This window comes from Choloepus didactylus, chromosome 23, assembly GCF_015220235.1.
Source record: "Choloepus didactylus isolate mChoDid1 chromosome 23, mChoDid1.pri, whole genome shotgun sequence".
In the NCBI taxonomy this organism is placed as follows: Eukaryota; Metazoa; Chordata; class Mammalia; order Pilosa; family Megalonychidae; genus Choloepus; species Choloepus didactylus.
Genome location: NC_051329.1, coordinates 14602973 through 14619396, shown reverse-complemented (window position 1 = coordinate 14619396; position 16424 = coordinate 14602973). Strand labels below are relative to the sequence as shown.

At 43.6% G+C, this 16424-nt stretch overlaps 1 long non-coding RNA gene across 1 annotated transcript in view; it reads left to right on the top strand.

The window, feature by feature from the left end:
* The first annotated feature begins 324 nt into the window (after window positions 1-324).
* Window positions 325-16424, top strand: part of LOC119519266 — a 42932-nt gene continuing 26832 nt past the window's right edge. The window contains exons 1-2 of the long non-coding RNA XR_005213999.1: window positions 325-396; window positions 7158-7391. This is a non-coding gene — a long non-coding RNA (uncharacterized LOC119519266). The remainder of the gene's footprint in view (window positions 397-7157; window positions 7392-16424) is intronic.

Sequence of the window (16424 nt, the reverse complement as noted above, 5' to 3'; positions counted from 1 at the left end):
TCTCAGCTTCCACATCGAGATTGCTGTGAGAATTAAATGAAATAATGCACAGTCAGTGAATGCTCAATAAACGGTCACTGGCATTATCATTTCAGATAGGGAATAAATTGCCACATGAGTGGGCTGGAGCCTGGGCTCTCTAAGAGACCTTTTCCATTACTTCTGCAGCCAGAGTGACATTTTCTAAAGACTCAGGATGGCATCTAGTACCAGAATTTAGTAAATATTGATCAATTAACCCACTCACAGTGGAGTTCCTGTCAACCGCTTAATCGCATTCAGATGGCATATTTACTCTCTTAATTCCTCTTCTGCTTTGTTTCAGCAGCTTCCTGGCCTAATGCCCTGATCCTCCAACCAGGAGACCTCCCCAGGCCTGCAGAAGCATTTGCAATGGTAAGAACAGCTGTTAGCTTTGGGTTCTTCCTGTAGCATCAGTGTTCCCTCTTCAGCCATCCCTCTCATGCCTACAGAGGGCCACCGCCTCTGAGAACGATGGAGAAGTTCACCAAAAGGAAACACACAGACACACATACACACACAACTTTCCATTTCTGTCCAAGGCAGAGGAAAGGAAATAGCTGAGGGGAAAGTACTTGGGTAAACACAATAATGAGTAGACTCCTTACCACTTTCTTTCCCTCTCTAGAATGTTTGTTCATTCCACCCTAAATCTTCTTGTGAGGAGGAAAATGCCAGGATTATTTGTCTTTCTGAAATATGGGATAAGCAAAGTTACACGGCTCCCCTGAGGACATATAGGGTCAGGCCTAAGAGGGCAGCCTGTGGGATCAGGCCAGCCTGAGTGTGAGGCCAGAGACCACTGAGGATGAGCCCTAGGCCATCCTGAAGGCAACATTTACCCTCTCTCAGCCTCAGTTTCCTCATTCAAACAATGGTATTGCAGCTCCTCCCAGCTGGGAGCACCCCCTGCACTCCAGGAAGTCAAATTTGAATCCTTTTTAAAATCAGGGAGTAGATGTGATTATCTTTATGGACCTTTCCAATAGTAGTAATAAATTAATATAAGAAACCAGACATTGCACACTAACTCATTTGATTGTATTGTACCCATTGATGAGAGGAGGAAACTGAGGCAGAGAAAATCAGGGAGAGGAAAGGGAAGAAACAGAAGAGAGAATAAGAGGAAAGGTGAGAATGAAAGAAAGGAAAGAAAAAGAGAGAAAGAGGAGGAGACAGGAAGCCAAGAAGGAAAGGAGAGAAGACAAGGGAGTATAAAATGTTGCTTCTGACCTTGTTCTCTCTCACCCCCATCCTCACTTCAGGAGGTCCCAGATCAGTAGGTCTTCACCTTTGTTGGGCACTGACCCTTCAGATGGAAGCTTTGAACCTTCTGCTTAGAAAAGAATATATGTGATCTCTCTCTCTATCACACACACACACACACACACACACGCAGTTGCAGATAATTTGAAAAACCACCTAAACCCATCCATAATCCCCAGTAAAACACATCTGCTTTAATATCACTGGACTGGGGCCTGTTACTGTGTATATACACGTGTTTGTTTGTGGATAATGTGGGGGAGGGGGGAGTGGATGGGGAGAGAGATGCTTATGGGGAGCGGTCAGCATTTCAGCCTTCACCAGTAAATAATATTAAGCCAAATTACATCTGGAAAACACACACCCAATGAGACAGAAATGATGGTGAATCTCCAACTTGACCAATCATCCTAGTTTGCCAGGGGCTGGGAGATTTCCCAGGATATCAGGCTTTCCGTGCTAAACCTAAGAGAACCCCAACAAACCCAGGATGAGTTGGCCATCCTCATCTCTGAATGGGCCACAGTAATGATGTAAACTGGCTAGAAAGGAAGGGACTCGGGGGGCTGAGGGAGCAGGTGACTCTGAGGGATTTGGCTGGACTGTTTCAAGAGTGGAGTTGGGAAACTCCCCCAGCAACCAGGCGCCTCTCTGCTTATGCAGAGAATGGCTTGAGCTGGGGCCTTCAAGGAGCAGATTGGTGAAATGGGGGAGATCAATTTTGGAAGGAAAGGGAGCTGGGGAAAACCTGGGAGAAACCATGGCAGAAAACCTTTTTTAGAGTTCAGATGTTAAATAATAAAACTTTAAAATGGTGACTAATAAATGAACAACGATGTTTTTTTAAAGATGAGCATCGTGTAATTAGAGAGTAAAGAAGTCTGGTCTTTCCCTCACATTCCCTTCTGGCGGGGAAAAACCAACAGAGCAACTTCATCACACCAATTCCTTCACGCTCTGGCAGTCAAGTGATAAAATTATCAGACGAGGGTCCCTGATCCTGTGTCCCACAGTCACTTTCACCAAGTGTGCCATGTCTGAAATAATGAGGGTGGCATGATTAAATGTTCGCTGGCTGCAGCCGCTGTGCTAATTTGGAGATGGGCTTATTAGTTTAATGACCACTCCAAATCATCACAACTCATTAGCATTCGCACCACTGCTTCATTCGACATCAGCCCAAGGCTCCAGGCTGCCACCGTCACCATTTCTCTATTTATAGCATTCCTGCTTCTCGGAAGAGGTCACCATGTGTGTGAGTGCAAGTGTGGGTGCATGTGTGTGCACACATGCAAACCGAGACTTCATATTTGTCTTCAGAATGTTGGTAGCTCTTCTCCCCAAAGTGAAAAGCTGCTGTAGCCCCTTTCTGCTTTCAGGACATCCATACATGTACTAAAAGGGTTTCTGAGAGTCTTTTGGTGAAATATTCCTTTTCATTAGATTAAGGAGTATAAAAACCAAATTTTTTAGTACTACCCAAAGATCCATATTGTCATCTGCCTTTCACCTGTCCCCTTCTTTCATCACTCCAGCCATGCAGGCCTCCTTGCTGTTCCTCAGACATACCAGGTATGGTTCCGACTTCAGGGCCTTTGCATGGGCTTTCCCTCTGTCTGGAACACTCTTCCCCAAGACAGCATGGCTCACTCCCTCAACCCACCTGTTTGCTCAAATGTCACCCCCAGGAGGCCTATTCTGACCATCCTACTTTAAAAAATTAATCTCCCCCAAAGCCTCCCCCCCTACTTCACCCAACTTTGTTCATCACTATCAAATATACTACATAATTAACTTATGTATTATGTGTCTGCCTCCTGATTGTGATGTCATTATTGTACATTTTGTCTACTGCTAAATCCCAAGTGCTTAGAACTAGCAGAGAGTAGGGGCTCAATAAATATTCATTGAGTGAATAAATGAGAGGAGAATGATTGAATGGATGAATGGAGTCAGTATTGCAAGGGGATAATGATCAATACGGACTCAGAGAAAGTCGTCTATCAGGGAAGCTCCTTGAGTCCTTAAGCTGAGCTGAGGCAAAGCTGAGACCATAGGAGCCATGGTAGGTTGAACTTGTGAAGAAGATGCTATCAGGAAGAGAGAAGATACGTAGACAAGAAAGTGAGGGAGATACTCCAAAATGAAAAGTGGTTGGGGCAGGGTTACCTCAAGAGAGTGAGGAACCAAAAACTACTGGTCTGGGGTTATTTCCTGCAGTTGCCTTGTGTCCAAAATCACCTTCCCTGAGGTTTCGCCCTACCCTCTTCTTGTTTTGGGGATCTCCCCTATTGTCTCATCCACCTCCACCTTGGGATCATGGAAGAGATTGCTCAGTCTCCAGTAAAAGACTAAGCATTGTGGATTGTATTTGACTGAATTCCTTTTTCTTATCTGTAAAATGGGTCCACTGCAGGTAAAATGCTAGTGTACCTGAGTCATGGCTTAGGTCTTTAAGGCATGAAGCTCTCCTTTATGTGTTCATGCAGGGAATAATAAGAGAAGGGGTAAAAGGCAGATGTTTTCAAGTACAATTACTTTGTTTTTAAAATAATATTTATTGATTTTCTTTCACTTATTACAAAAGTAATATATACACAATATAGAAAACATGGGAAATGCAGAGAAAACCAAAAATATTTTGCTCCTCATTTTTACAAAGATTACCTGCTGTAAGTCTTTTCTTGATTATAAGGTGCACACACACCCTCCTGATTCCTGAAGTCGTGGTGCCTCTTAAAATGAATCGTAGGTACAAGCATTTAGTATTTCACATGATCCATCCCCCACACCCCTCTTAAGAGCTGACATCAACTTGATATTGAATCTTACAATGAAAATCGTCTTAGAATCTAAGTATTACAACGTACAGACATACATGTTTACAGAAATGGCATTATGTTCTTCTCTGGTCTGATTCTTTTACTTACGTTTAACCACATCAGTATTTGGAGATTTGGCCAAAGATCTTGGCTTCTAGAAGACGTGGTAAGGTGGTTTTCACATGATTGTCAGTGAGGTTTCCCTTCTTTTTAACCCTCCAAATTCGTTTCTTTGGGAATTAATTTCACAGTCATTTTTCTGTATATTTAAAAATATTCACATGCAAGACATGATCATGATCAAATCTTGGTTTCACAACTTACTGGTTACGTGACCTTAGGCAAGTGACTTAATCTTTCTGGATCTCAGTTTTTTGATCTGTATAATGGGAGCAGTCATAGGGCCAGCTTTATGAGGCTATTGAAAGGATTACCTGAGATAATAGATGGAAAAAGCCCTTATAGCCCCAGGCACATAGAAAATGTTCCATAAATGGGAGCAAAAACAAATGACTTACAATTTGAGAAAATATATAAACACAAAGAAGAAAATAAAAACTACCTGTAATTTCAATTTTGTTACCTGGAATGAAAAACTGTTTCCCTTTTTATTTATAGCCTCCCAAATATATATGTAATATTTAGTCACATGAGATCAAACTTTATATATTTTGGTAACCTACTTTTCTCCACACAACAATAAAGCACAAACATCTTTCTAGGTCAATTCTCTTAGATCTTTTAAATTACAGGAAAAAAACAACAAAGAGCCTCCATCAAAATAGGCATAGCCACAGCAAACCAAGAGTTCTTTCCACCGTGATGCATGCGTCTGTAGTTCGGTGGTAAAGGTGTGTAGGTACCTAGAGGGACCTTCATTTGTCGTTCTCCAGCTTGAATTGATAGCTGGTGATTGGACTAATGGTCCCAGGGTGTTGTGGTCACTACAGGAACTGCTCCAGAGCAAGGACTCATCAAACTGGAGAAGTGAGAGGATATTTTTTCCTCTTTCTATAAAAAAAAAATTTTTTTAATGATTTTCTCTAGCTTGAAGATACAGCTTCATTCGATGATTTTTCTCTTGACTTTTTGCTCTTCCTTCTTCACTCCTTCTCTAAAGAGCCTGCCTGAGGAATGGCTTCTCAAGCATGAACAAACACAATCATCCTAATTGTTTCATCTGCTCTCTGTTGAATACATGGCACATGGGAGAATGCATCCCTCATTTGATCCTCTATGGTGGAGAAAAGGAGATAAAGTCCAGATTTGAAAACAAAACGCGAAAATCTCCACTCCACTCTGGACCGTTAGGTTTGTTTTGCTTGATTTCCCTAATCTATGAGCTCCCTGAGGGCAGAGACCCTGTCGGACTCATCTCTGTACCCTCAAAACCAAAGACAATTCCATGACATGAGGTAAGGGTCTTGGAATAAATTAATGAATGAAGTTATGAATGATTTGCAAAATTGTTGCCAGCTTTGCTGCCTCTCATTTCGCTCACACGCAATCAGTAAGTGATAACTGCAATTCTATTCATTAGGAGGAAGGGAAGTTTTAGAAGCCTACGTTTACTCTACCAGTTTTCCCCAGAATGACAAGCCAATCAAGATTCTTATAAAGAAATTATAAGAAAGAGGAGGCCAGATACAGCATCGTATAACCCAAATAATACTGCATGATTGCTTTTGGCAGGGGGGTGGTATTTTGGTGTGAGGAAGGTCTTCCCCAAGTTCCTTAAATCCCAGTGCCCTTAGTTCTCATCCTCTGGGAATCCTATGAAAGTCCATACTCATTTGTTCCACATTAAAAATTTATAAAATTCTCGATGACTCAAAAGGGTAGTTGTGGGGGTTTTGTGGTGGTCACAGCCATGTAAATCCAAGACACTCGAATTCCCTAATATGTCACAAAGAGTTTCTCAAATCCTGTGTTGACTAAAGTGAGCCTTATGCCCATGTCTACACTTAAACCTTTTAAAGAATTGTCTCAAAATGTGAAAAACGAAGGTGTGGAAATCATAGGCCATTTCATTCTCTATGGAGCTTGGATCTCAGAATTCCATTCAGGTGGTTCAACGGAGCCATTTCTGAAAGGACTGTTTATAGAGGTGTGAGTAGGGTTAAGAGAACCGGAAATGGTTGCTGAAACACCCAGGGACTGCTAATTAGCAGGATATTGTTACTAATCCTGGGTCCAAAGGGGCAATGGGAGGAAATGGAGTTCCCAGGGCCCAGTGAGAGCTGGAGGCTAGGCAAGGGCCACCTGATAAGAGGTGTAGACTTGGAGGGTCACAGTTACTTTCAGAACCATGATATAGAAGCAGAGAGAGAGCAGAGGTGTTCATATTCCAAACCCTCTCTCTTGCCACCCTCCAAGCTTGTGCTGGTGCATCCTGTTGCTGAAACTCACCTGGAAGCCAGCAACAAAGGAGCTCAGCTCTTGTAGTCTGCAGGGTTCAGCCTCCTGGGACATGGAGAGGGCAGAGCAGGGTGGGGAATGGATTTTGACATGGGTAGCACAAAGTTGGAATAATCAGCATCCTGATCCATAGTAGCCACTTTGTCCATTAAATAGAAATAAATAAGATTGAATTGTTCTAATATGGAGAGGGACAGGATAATGCAACCTGTACATTTTTTGAGGATAATGAGTGGATAGAGCACAGCTTGTTGGGTGATGTTACTGTGCAGAATCAAGATAGAAGCTCCCACTTATCTTTGGGGATAAGTGTCCCCTTGTACCTTACAAATATGTCACATCTGACTCTGGTCTGAATGGTGGATGGAAAGGAAAAAAATAAAACAACACTTGGCCTAGGGTGTGCATCATATCACATGAAAACATTCCAGATTTTCTAGTTACGAGATGCACCCTGTTAGTCAGCCTCCAAGATGACCCCAAGTGGTTCCTGCCTCCTTGTAGCCCCTTTCCACATTGTACCAGACTCAGGCTGTGTGATCAATAGAATAGGATGGTGGGTCACTTCCAGGATTAAGTTTTAAAAGACACTGTGGCTTCCATCTTAGTTGCACTCTCTCTCTCTTTCAGATGACTTGGAGGAAGCTATGTTGGGAACAGCTCTATGGAGAGGCCCATGGGCAAGGGCTTGAGACCTCCTGCCCACAGCCATGTGAGTGAGCGTGGTAAAAGATTCTCCCCAGTTGAGTCTTCAGATAAGTTTGCAGCCCCATATGACAACTTGACTGCAACTTCATGGGAGACCCTGAGCCAACACCACCTGGCTGAACTGTTCCCAGATTCCTGACCCTCAGAAACTCTGAGGTAATAGCTGTTTATAGTTTTAAGCCATTCCATGTTGGGGTCATTTGTAACACAACAGCAGTTAACTAATACAACCCTTGAGGCCAGAAGCATTTACTGCTTTTCAGTAACAGTTGTTAACGTGCAGTGGAACCTTTTATTTTGCGGTTTTCACAATCGGTCACCATGCCTGTGGTCCGCACTCTTAATTGTGTAACAAGTCACATGTCTGGCCTCTTGGAGTCTCAGTGTCTCCAATTTATGATGAAGATGACAAAAATCCCTATCACATGCCTGGCCTCCTTGAGTCTCAGTGTCTCCAATTTATGATGAAGATGACAAAAATCCCTATCAAGCATTGGATGGACTAAAGAATTCTAAACGTATAGGACAGTGCCTAAACTGGAGTAACTACTAAACAAATCTAGCTATTGATATTAATGAGGGAGAGGAGGAGGTTTCAAATGTTATTTATAATTAAGAGGATGATCCCAATGAGGCTTGAGATAAGAGTTCATCATGATTGAATGGTATGTTTCAGCTTTTCTGTTTCTGTTGCCTCAAAGAGGGTTCTGTTCTCCCATAACTGCTGGAATGCACAGTCTCCCAAAACAACAAGCACTTTGCCATCCCCTGGGGCCTGGGGCTTTGAAACATCTCCCTCCTGACCATGGAGAATCGGCTGTCTCCACTCGCAACTCCTTGGCAGAAAGGGGAATCCCTGATTTTCCGGACGTGCCTTGTCACTCCTTGGGTGTCAGCCAAGCTTTGCTCATGATTTCCATTCACTAATGACTTGGGGGTGAGTCATAGGGACTTGGGGTGGGTGGGGGTGGGAGCCTGGTTTTATTCTGAAGTCATATGGGTTTGGGAGCCTCACAGAAAATAGTAACAAGCAGTAGGGAGACAAAAGGAGCAGCTTAACCCAAGCTTTGCTATGTTTCACGCTTGACCTGGGAAAATTTCAACAACTTTCCCATTTGCTTGCTGCAGACTGACGCATTTCTCAGTCAGGAAGAGCATCTTCCCTCATCCTAGGAATGGTGTGGAGAGCATTACATAGTTTCAGTTTTGAAACTCAAATTGGAATTCATGACAATATCCTGCTTTGGCCCCTAAGCAGGTAAAAAGGAAAAACAGCAGTAAAACAAGTAGCCATGATTCCGTGTCAATATTCTTCTTAGATGTAGGAAAGTCTGCTCAGAAAAGGATAGAATAGAATTGTCAAGTGAAAAGAAGGCCAGATCCCAGTAGCTCCACTCCTAGGCTCTCAGCTTTTCAGAAACACACATGTTCAAAAAAGTATTTGTACAAAGATGTTTGAGGTATCACTGTTTGGAATAGTGACAAATAGGGAGCTACATAAATCTTCATCAATAGGGAACTAATTAAATCAATTAAGATACTTTCAGATATAGAATACTCTATAACCATTAGCAAGAATGGGCTTTATTTGTATGTACTGATTAGCACACTACACACAGAGACATGTACATGATCCTATTCAGTGAGCCACGTAATGGTGTAAAAAGAATAACATAGTCCCATTTCTGTTTGGAATTATCATCTCTGTGTATATGTGCATATATGTATTTACATGTCTGAAAAGTTACATACCAAATTCTTAATAGTAATTGGGGGTGGCTTAGATTTGAGAGGGTGTCAGAAGAAAGATAGCTTTCACTTTTTACAACTCTATAAAGTTATGTAGTGCTTGAAATTCTTCCAATAAACATATTTGTGGATGGCTTGTAATTTCTTCAGATAAACAGCTTACCAACTCAGAGGTGTAAGGCAGGGCACCTAGGCTATTCTGAATTCTCTGCAACAGACTAGTTATATACAAATAACTAGTTATGCAGAAAGGCCTACAGCATAGGAGAGAGAAGGAAGAAAATGAAGGGGCATATGGGAGAAAGGACGAAGGAAACCAAGCAATGGGAAGGAGAGAGAACATGGCGATTCTAGAATGACAGGAGCTATGGGGTTAATTCTCAAACTGGAGAATCTCTTGTGGGGGTAATGGTTTTTCAAATGCAGATCCTGGCCTCCATCCCTTGAGATCCTGAGTCAGTAGGTCTAGGGTGGGCAGATGGGAGAAACTACATTTTAATATACCTCCCTGGTGATTCTGATGAGAGACACTGGGTTAAGGTCTAGCCCTACAGCCATTTTCTTTGTGTCCTTTTGTTCCCTCATCTATAAACAAGAGGAAAAGAATCCCTTCCACAGTAGTTCTCAGACTTGAGTGTGCATCAGAATGGTCTGGAGGGCTTGTTAAAACACAGATTGATGTACCCCCCTCCCCACAATTCTCTGAGTCAGAAATCTGAGATAAAGCCTAGAACTTGCATTTCTACCAAGTTCAGGTGCTGTTGATGCTGCAGGTCCCAGAACAACACTTTGAGAGCCACCACCATCTGAGGCTCTCCTCTGTTCAGAGTCACGCTCACCCTCTGGGTCCCAGTTTCCATCCGCCTAAACTCCCAGGTCTTAGCTCAGGGTCTCTGACTTAAGTGGTTCAATCACAAACCTTGATAGCAACATCCTGATCTTCTGCAGGCAAGCCGCTGCTCCACCCCTCGCCTTTCCTGCAAGCCAAGAGTGGTTGGGACAGTTGAGTTAATGCATGAGAGGCACTGCACATAGTAGGTGCTTTCCTAATGAGTCTCTTCTCACCACTCAACCAAGCTTCTGCAGGCCCCATCCTGTCTGGCTCCTCTAACTTGGTTCTCAGTGCTGTCCTGCTAGGGACTCCCACCTGGCTCCTCCAGGCTTATAAAGTGCCCCCCCACAAAGCGTCTCCTTGATCTCCAGCCCACTCTAGCAGTGTTTCTGGAAGCATAGTCCTCCAGCCCCCATATCAGGATCCACCCAAGGGTGTTCCTTAAAACTACAGATCCTTGGGCCCTAACTCAAGCTGACAACAGCAGATTGTCTACATTTTAGCTCCATGGATTCTCATCCATACTAATGTTTGAGAATCACCATTCTACAGTATTTTATTGTCTGTGACTGATAAGCTGGCTCAGAGATATTTTATCTTGTATTACTACAGCTATTTTGGTATATAACAACAACAACAATAACTTCTATTAAGTAGTCACTGTGTATCAGGCATTATCACAAGGTACTGGTGACATTGTAAGGCGGGGGTCAGCAAACCATGGCCCGCAGGCCCCAGCCCCCACCCCACCCCCCACCTGTTTTCGTAAAAGAAGTTTTACGGGAACACAGCCATGCCTGTGGGTACATGTACTGCCTATGGCTGCTTTCAGGCTGCAACAGCAGAGTTGAGCAGTTGCAACAGAGATCAGCAAAGTTGAAAATATTTACTCTCTGGCTCTTTAAGACAAGGTCTGCTGACCGCTGCGGTGGGGATGAGCCCTCAGGTTCACTGTGCTGTGGAATTCTAGACAGCCACTCAAAGTGAGGTCATAGAAAACTAATTTCTGGTCCTGAAAAAATGCTCATATTAGATAAGAATTAAGTGAAAAATACAGAGAGGCTGGATTTCAATCTCCAGCAATTATCTTAGCCTCTCTGTGTGTCGCTTTCCTTGCCCAAAAAACGGGTGCAAAAAGAATACTTCCTTCTGGCTGTTTGTAAAGATTTAAGTGAGATGACCGAAGTAAAAGGCTTGGCTCACCCCATGCCTGGTACATGACAAATGCCCCCAAATCAGAAGCCATTCTTCTTTTATCTGCATGGTAAGATTTTCCTTTTCTCCGTTTCACTGGTCTGCTTCTTTTAAATTTTTTTTTTTTTCACAACATTTTACAAAGTTATGCACCTCTGTGTAACTTCACAGTGTGAGAAGAGGACTGTTCTGTTTTTTTTGCTTACTTGGTGTAAAGATGGAAACTGCCTTAAGTAGAGACTTTCCCCATCACCTTTATGGTCCTGCAGGCTCATGATTCTAACCATAAATCTCTGTGAACTGCTCCCCTACAGTTCCCACTTGTCACCTGTGGTTTTATTTGCCTGCAAATACACTTGCTAACTAATCCCAAGTCCCTCCTCCTCATTGGGCCTCAGTTTCTCTGCCTGCAGAAAGAGAGGGGTAGAAGGAGAGGGTCTCCGAAACCCTTTCTAGCTCTCATGTTGCTCTCCTGGGATTGCAAAGCAGCTTAAACGGTTGGCATTCCTGCCAGGGCCGGCTCCTTCCTCGCAGGGCTCCAGGGAGAGAAAGGCAGGGAAAACAGAGCTTCCTTCTTTCTAGCTGCTGGGTGTGGTGGCCCTTTCAGCAAGCCTGGGATCTGGATTAGGAGTTTGAGCAATGCCCCTAAGCCCTGCACTCTATTTAATTTCCTTGATTTATAGAGAGGATTTCTCACACCTCCAGGGGAGAGAGGAACTGCCATCCCTCTCAACTTCCCAAGCTGAGCCCACAGTTCCTCAGCCTGTTTATCCCTGTGTCACTACAACAGAGCCCATCTCCAGAGGCTGTTGGCATGACTCTTTTGAACGAAGTGGCATCGCCGAGCCCCAGGTCCTCTCCACCCAGAGGTGGAGGTGGCCCCAGTTTCTGATGACACACATTTCCTAGCTGGGAAGACAGCCCCAGGAGGACAGCATGTGAATTCCATCAGCAACACGCAATGGGTCATCTTCTGACCCTCGAGATACACTGATCTGGGGAGGGACCAGCATAGTCTCAAAGGTAAAGCTGGGAGAAGTCTCAGTCATGGGGATGGCTGGAGGATGTGTCCAGGTCAGCCTGCTATAGAGAGAATGAGTGCGTGGGTGGGAGAGTTGGTTCTAGCTTGAGTTGGCAGCCCTTCTGGGCCAAAAAGGAAGTGAGGAGAACCGGGGTCCAACAGGACCAGAGAAGGGGAGAGGGTGGGATATAAATGAAGTTGTTGCTGGGGTACCTGCCCCATTCCTCAGGACCTTCTCCTTTAGCTGGAGCCAGAGCAACTGGTATGACCCAGCTGAGGCGAGGAACCCCACCCCCAGGCATATCCACGCACACTGAGGATGTGAACTTCTAACTCTGTGTACAGCAGGTGGTCCCACAAACACTCTAGGCTCAACTCCCACTGGCCCTTTTCCCAGCTGCCATCACCCACACCTGCCAACCCCTAGGCTATGCGTTTGTTCAAAGCACTTCAGTCTCTCTCTTTTTCTCTTATCTTTTACTCATCTCCCTTGTTTTATTGTCACCCTCTTTTCCTATTTCTCTTCTCCGTTTCAATCTCTCTTTCCTTTTTCTCTCTTTCACCTCCCATTCTCATCTTCCCTTCTCTCCTTCCTTCTCATTTATATTTCTCTCTTTCCTTTGCTCTCTTTTCTCTCTCTCCATTACTTTCTCTTCCCCTACTCTCTTCTGGTTTGCTCTTTTTCTCTTCTTAGAACAGTACTTCTCAGAGTGTGGTCTCCAGACCAGCAGCATGAGCATCACGTAGGAACTTGTTAGAAATGCACATTCTCAGGACCCACCCCAGATCCGCTGCATCAGAAACCCTGGAGGTAGAGCACAGCCACGTCTGTTTCACCAAGCCCTCCAGGTGGTTCTGATGCATGCTGAAGTTTGAGAATCACACTCTAAGAGGAACGGGCAATCATAAAAAAAAAAAATGAGCATCTTTGAGTGCTGATCCAATAAGCTCTCATTGTTAAACATGAAAACCGTCATCTACCCATTAGCTAATTAGGATGTTGGACCACCAGCCTGGCTGAGATGCTTTCAGGAACAACATAAGCAATTACACTCAAGTTCTCTGATTACTATCATGCTGCTAAATCCCTTCAGCCAACCTACGTCTCTCCTGTCCCTGCATTCTGCCTCTCTTCCTCTCCCACTCCGGTTGCTTTAAGGAGTACAAAGATGTGGGTGACATGGGACTTTCTGTCCAGCAGCTTATGGTATGGTTTGGCATTTGGCAAAGTATGATCCTTATATATTGCTAAGAAAAGGAATCAATAGTCCGGTTTGTTTGAGGATTGCTGGGTAAGCAGATTTCTTTGTTGCAGGACTTCTCAGAGCCAAAGTGCATGATGACTATTCACATGGGGGCCAGTGTTAGTACCCCATCCTGCATTTGACCACAGAACTCCATTTGCCACTGGGCATTGTGTAAGGTGAGCACATTTGGGAAATGCTGCTTTAGGAGCCTATGGCCTTTCTCTCTAGGAATCTAGTCTGTCTGTCTGTCTTTGGCAGTATCTTGCATGGAGTGAAGAAACTGTTAGGGTGCTTGGTAGAGTCCATTGACCCTGAGAGGGCCCATGCATGAAGGGTGAGGGCATGCTTGGTGGCTCCTGGGTTTCTGGCACACCTCCCTGCTGGTGTTTCAGTGGGTGATGAGCAACCTCAGACTCCAGACAGCCAACTTCCCTCTGTGATACCAATTGTGGTCCAATTTCAGGATAAAAGTTGTAAACACTGTCTTTATGATCCTGTTTCTTAAATACACCCAGGACTTACCCCTGGGAATTCTGATTCAATAGGTCTGACATGAGATCTTGGAATCTATATATGTTAAAAGCTCCCAAGGAGCTTTGAATGTACAGTTATGTATCCCAGGAAAAAACAACAACAACAAAACAGTGTTCTTAATCTTGATCCATATCTCATTGTAAATAGGATCTTTTGAAGGTATCCTTTTTAGTTAAGGTGTGGCCCAATGGAATGAGGTTGGGCCTTAATCCTGTTACTGAAGGCTTTGTGAAAAGAAAGCCACTTGGAGGAAAAAAGCTGGGAGTCAGTAGAACCCCGAAGAGAAAGGAGAGGACATTGTCATGTGACAGAAAAGCCAAGGATCCAGGAATTGCAGCCTACCAGAATGCTGCCGCCCCTAGGCAGAAGAAAGCGTTCAGCTCTGAGACAATCAGTTCCTGTCGTTAAGCCTCCCCATTGGGTGGTATTTGTCATAGCAGCTGAGAAACTAAGACATTCACCAAGGGTTGAGAGCTACTGGTTTCCCTGAATTCATGCCTGGTGTTTCCCTAATGGTAAATTCAGAGAAAAATGGAAACCAGGGCTCTGCCCATAACTTCTGAAACAGACATAAAGGAAGACAGCCAAGTCCTCTCTGTAACATCACCTTTGGTGCCCACATAACAGGCAAATGGACTATGGTTTTGACCTGGGGGTGGGGACACCAAAATGGGGGCAAAGAGAGAATGTCCTGTTTTCCTATAAGCCTAAAAGGTACAGAACCATAGTTCAGTTCAGTGACAAGTGATCCTCTCCTTTCCTTCACAAGGGATAATTCAGGAAAGACAAAAATGTTTATGGCCTATTTTTTGTTAATTAAAATTTAAAATAGTTTTACTGAGTCCCACCAGGGGAAAGGAAATGTACATTTTTACAATTGAAATGATCTATCTCCATGGTCTTCAACCTGCTTTTAACAGCAGAAATCTTTTCTTAAGGGAAGCCTTAGGTTCAAACTCCAATGTATATAACATATTACAAAAAAGCCCACTGGTTAGAGATTACATGAGGATGCTGCAAGCCTAAACACGTGGGCCATTTTCTCATGGATTTTTGGAGGCAATGAGTGGAAAACCCATGACCTACTTTATGGAAACCTAACCCCCCCCTCCCAAGTCAGTAGAATATTGGAACTGCTTTCTCCCCCCCAGAAAGTTATCTGGGAACATTTAAGAAGGCACAACATGGTAGCAGCTTTCCAATTTTTCATCATGCTATCAAATCTCAGACTATGCTTATTTGAATGAATTGAGGTGACTAGAAATTGCTTTTAAAAATTCCCTTCAATTTTTAAAAATTCCCTTTAATTTGCATCATGTAAGCTTCTACAGAGCACCCTTCTTTTTTTGAAATCTGAGATTTGGTAAACAGTTTCTGCCCCCTTGTCCTACCCCTAAAGGCAACAGCCATCAAAAAATAGGTTTAGGGCATGCTGTTTTTGTTCTTGAAGGAATAAGTTACTAAGGCTGAATCATATGACAAAATCAATGGGCAAAAAAGAAAAATTTGCCACCTGGCATCATTACTAGGAGGATTTTTAGGAGAAATGACAGCCAAAATAACATGGATTGAGTCTTCCTATATCCTTTCTTTGCTCTCTGGTCCTTTGAACTTTATTGATACAGAATTTAGGAGGGAAACAGGAGGAGACCAAGATGTGTGTTTTCACAAGGAGTTTTCTTGGAGGAGTTTGGAGTGGGGATAACCCTGAGTGTATAGGGTGGGAGAGAATTGAGAAAGCCTATAAAGGGTTTCTAGAGAATGATTCTGGATAAATGATAAGTGGGGTGCTCAATAACATCCTTTGAAAGACTTTAGAAGGAAATTCTTTTCCATTTAATTGATTGGCTATTGAACGATACTTCTTGAATCCTGCATCGTTCAAAGTTGTAAATCCAGAGGACATTAGGGTTCATTTCTAAACAAGTGTTTTTATTACATTTCTTTACAAGTACTCCATGATTTGACATTTCGTTGAATCAGACTGGCTGTGCTGTGATTGGGAAATAGAGAGAGAGCAGCATATCTTAATGGTGCTCATTTCGTGAATCCTACAAAGCCCCAAGGGATAGCACAGTGCTTCCCAAAGTGTGGTCCCTGTAACAGGAGCAGCAGCATCACCTGAGAGCTTCTGAGAAATACAAATTCTCAGGTCCCATCCCAGTCCTGCTGAATCAGAAGCTCTGGGGATGGGATCCAGGAATCCATGTTTTAATAAGCCCTCCATCAGATTCTGTTGCTCACTCAAGTTTGAGAACCATTGAACTTTCCCCAGGTTTGTGTGGCTGACCCTCTCCTACAAAGGTTCCCACTTTCCTCAGAATTCCACTTTCTAGACATGGATTCATCATTGGTTATTTGATGGCGGGTGTGATTTCATGGTTCAGAGCTCAGGCTCAGAAGCTGGAGTTCTGGGTTCCAGTTTCAGCTCCACCATTAACCAGCCAGGTCACCGTGACCATGTTACTATTTGCATCTCAGTTTCTTTACATGTCAAATGCAGTTAATAATAATAGTGCCTGTCTTGGGGGGTGATAGCAATGATTAAATGAGTCATCACATGAAAGATGCCCAAATGGTGCCTGGCACATAGTAGGTGCCCCATACCCAGT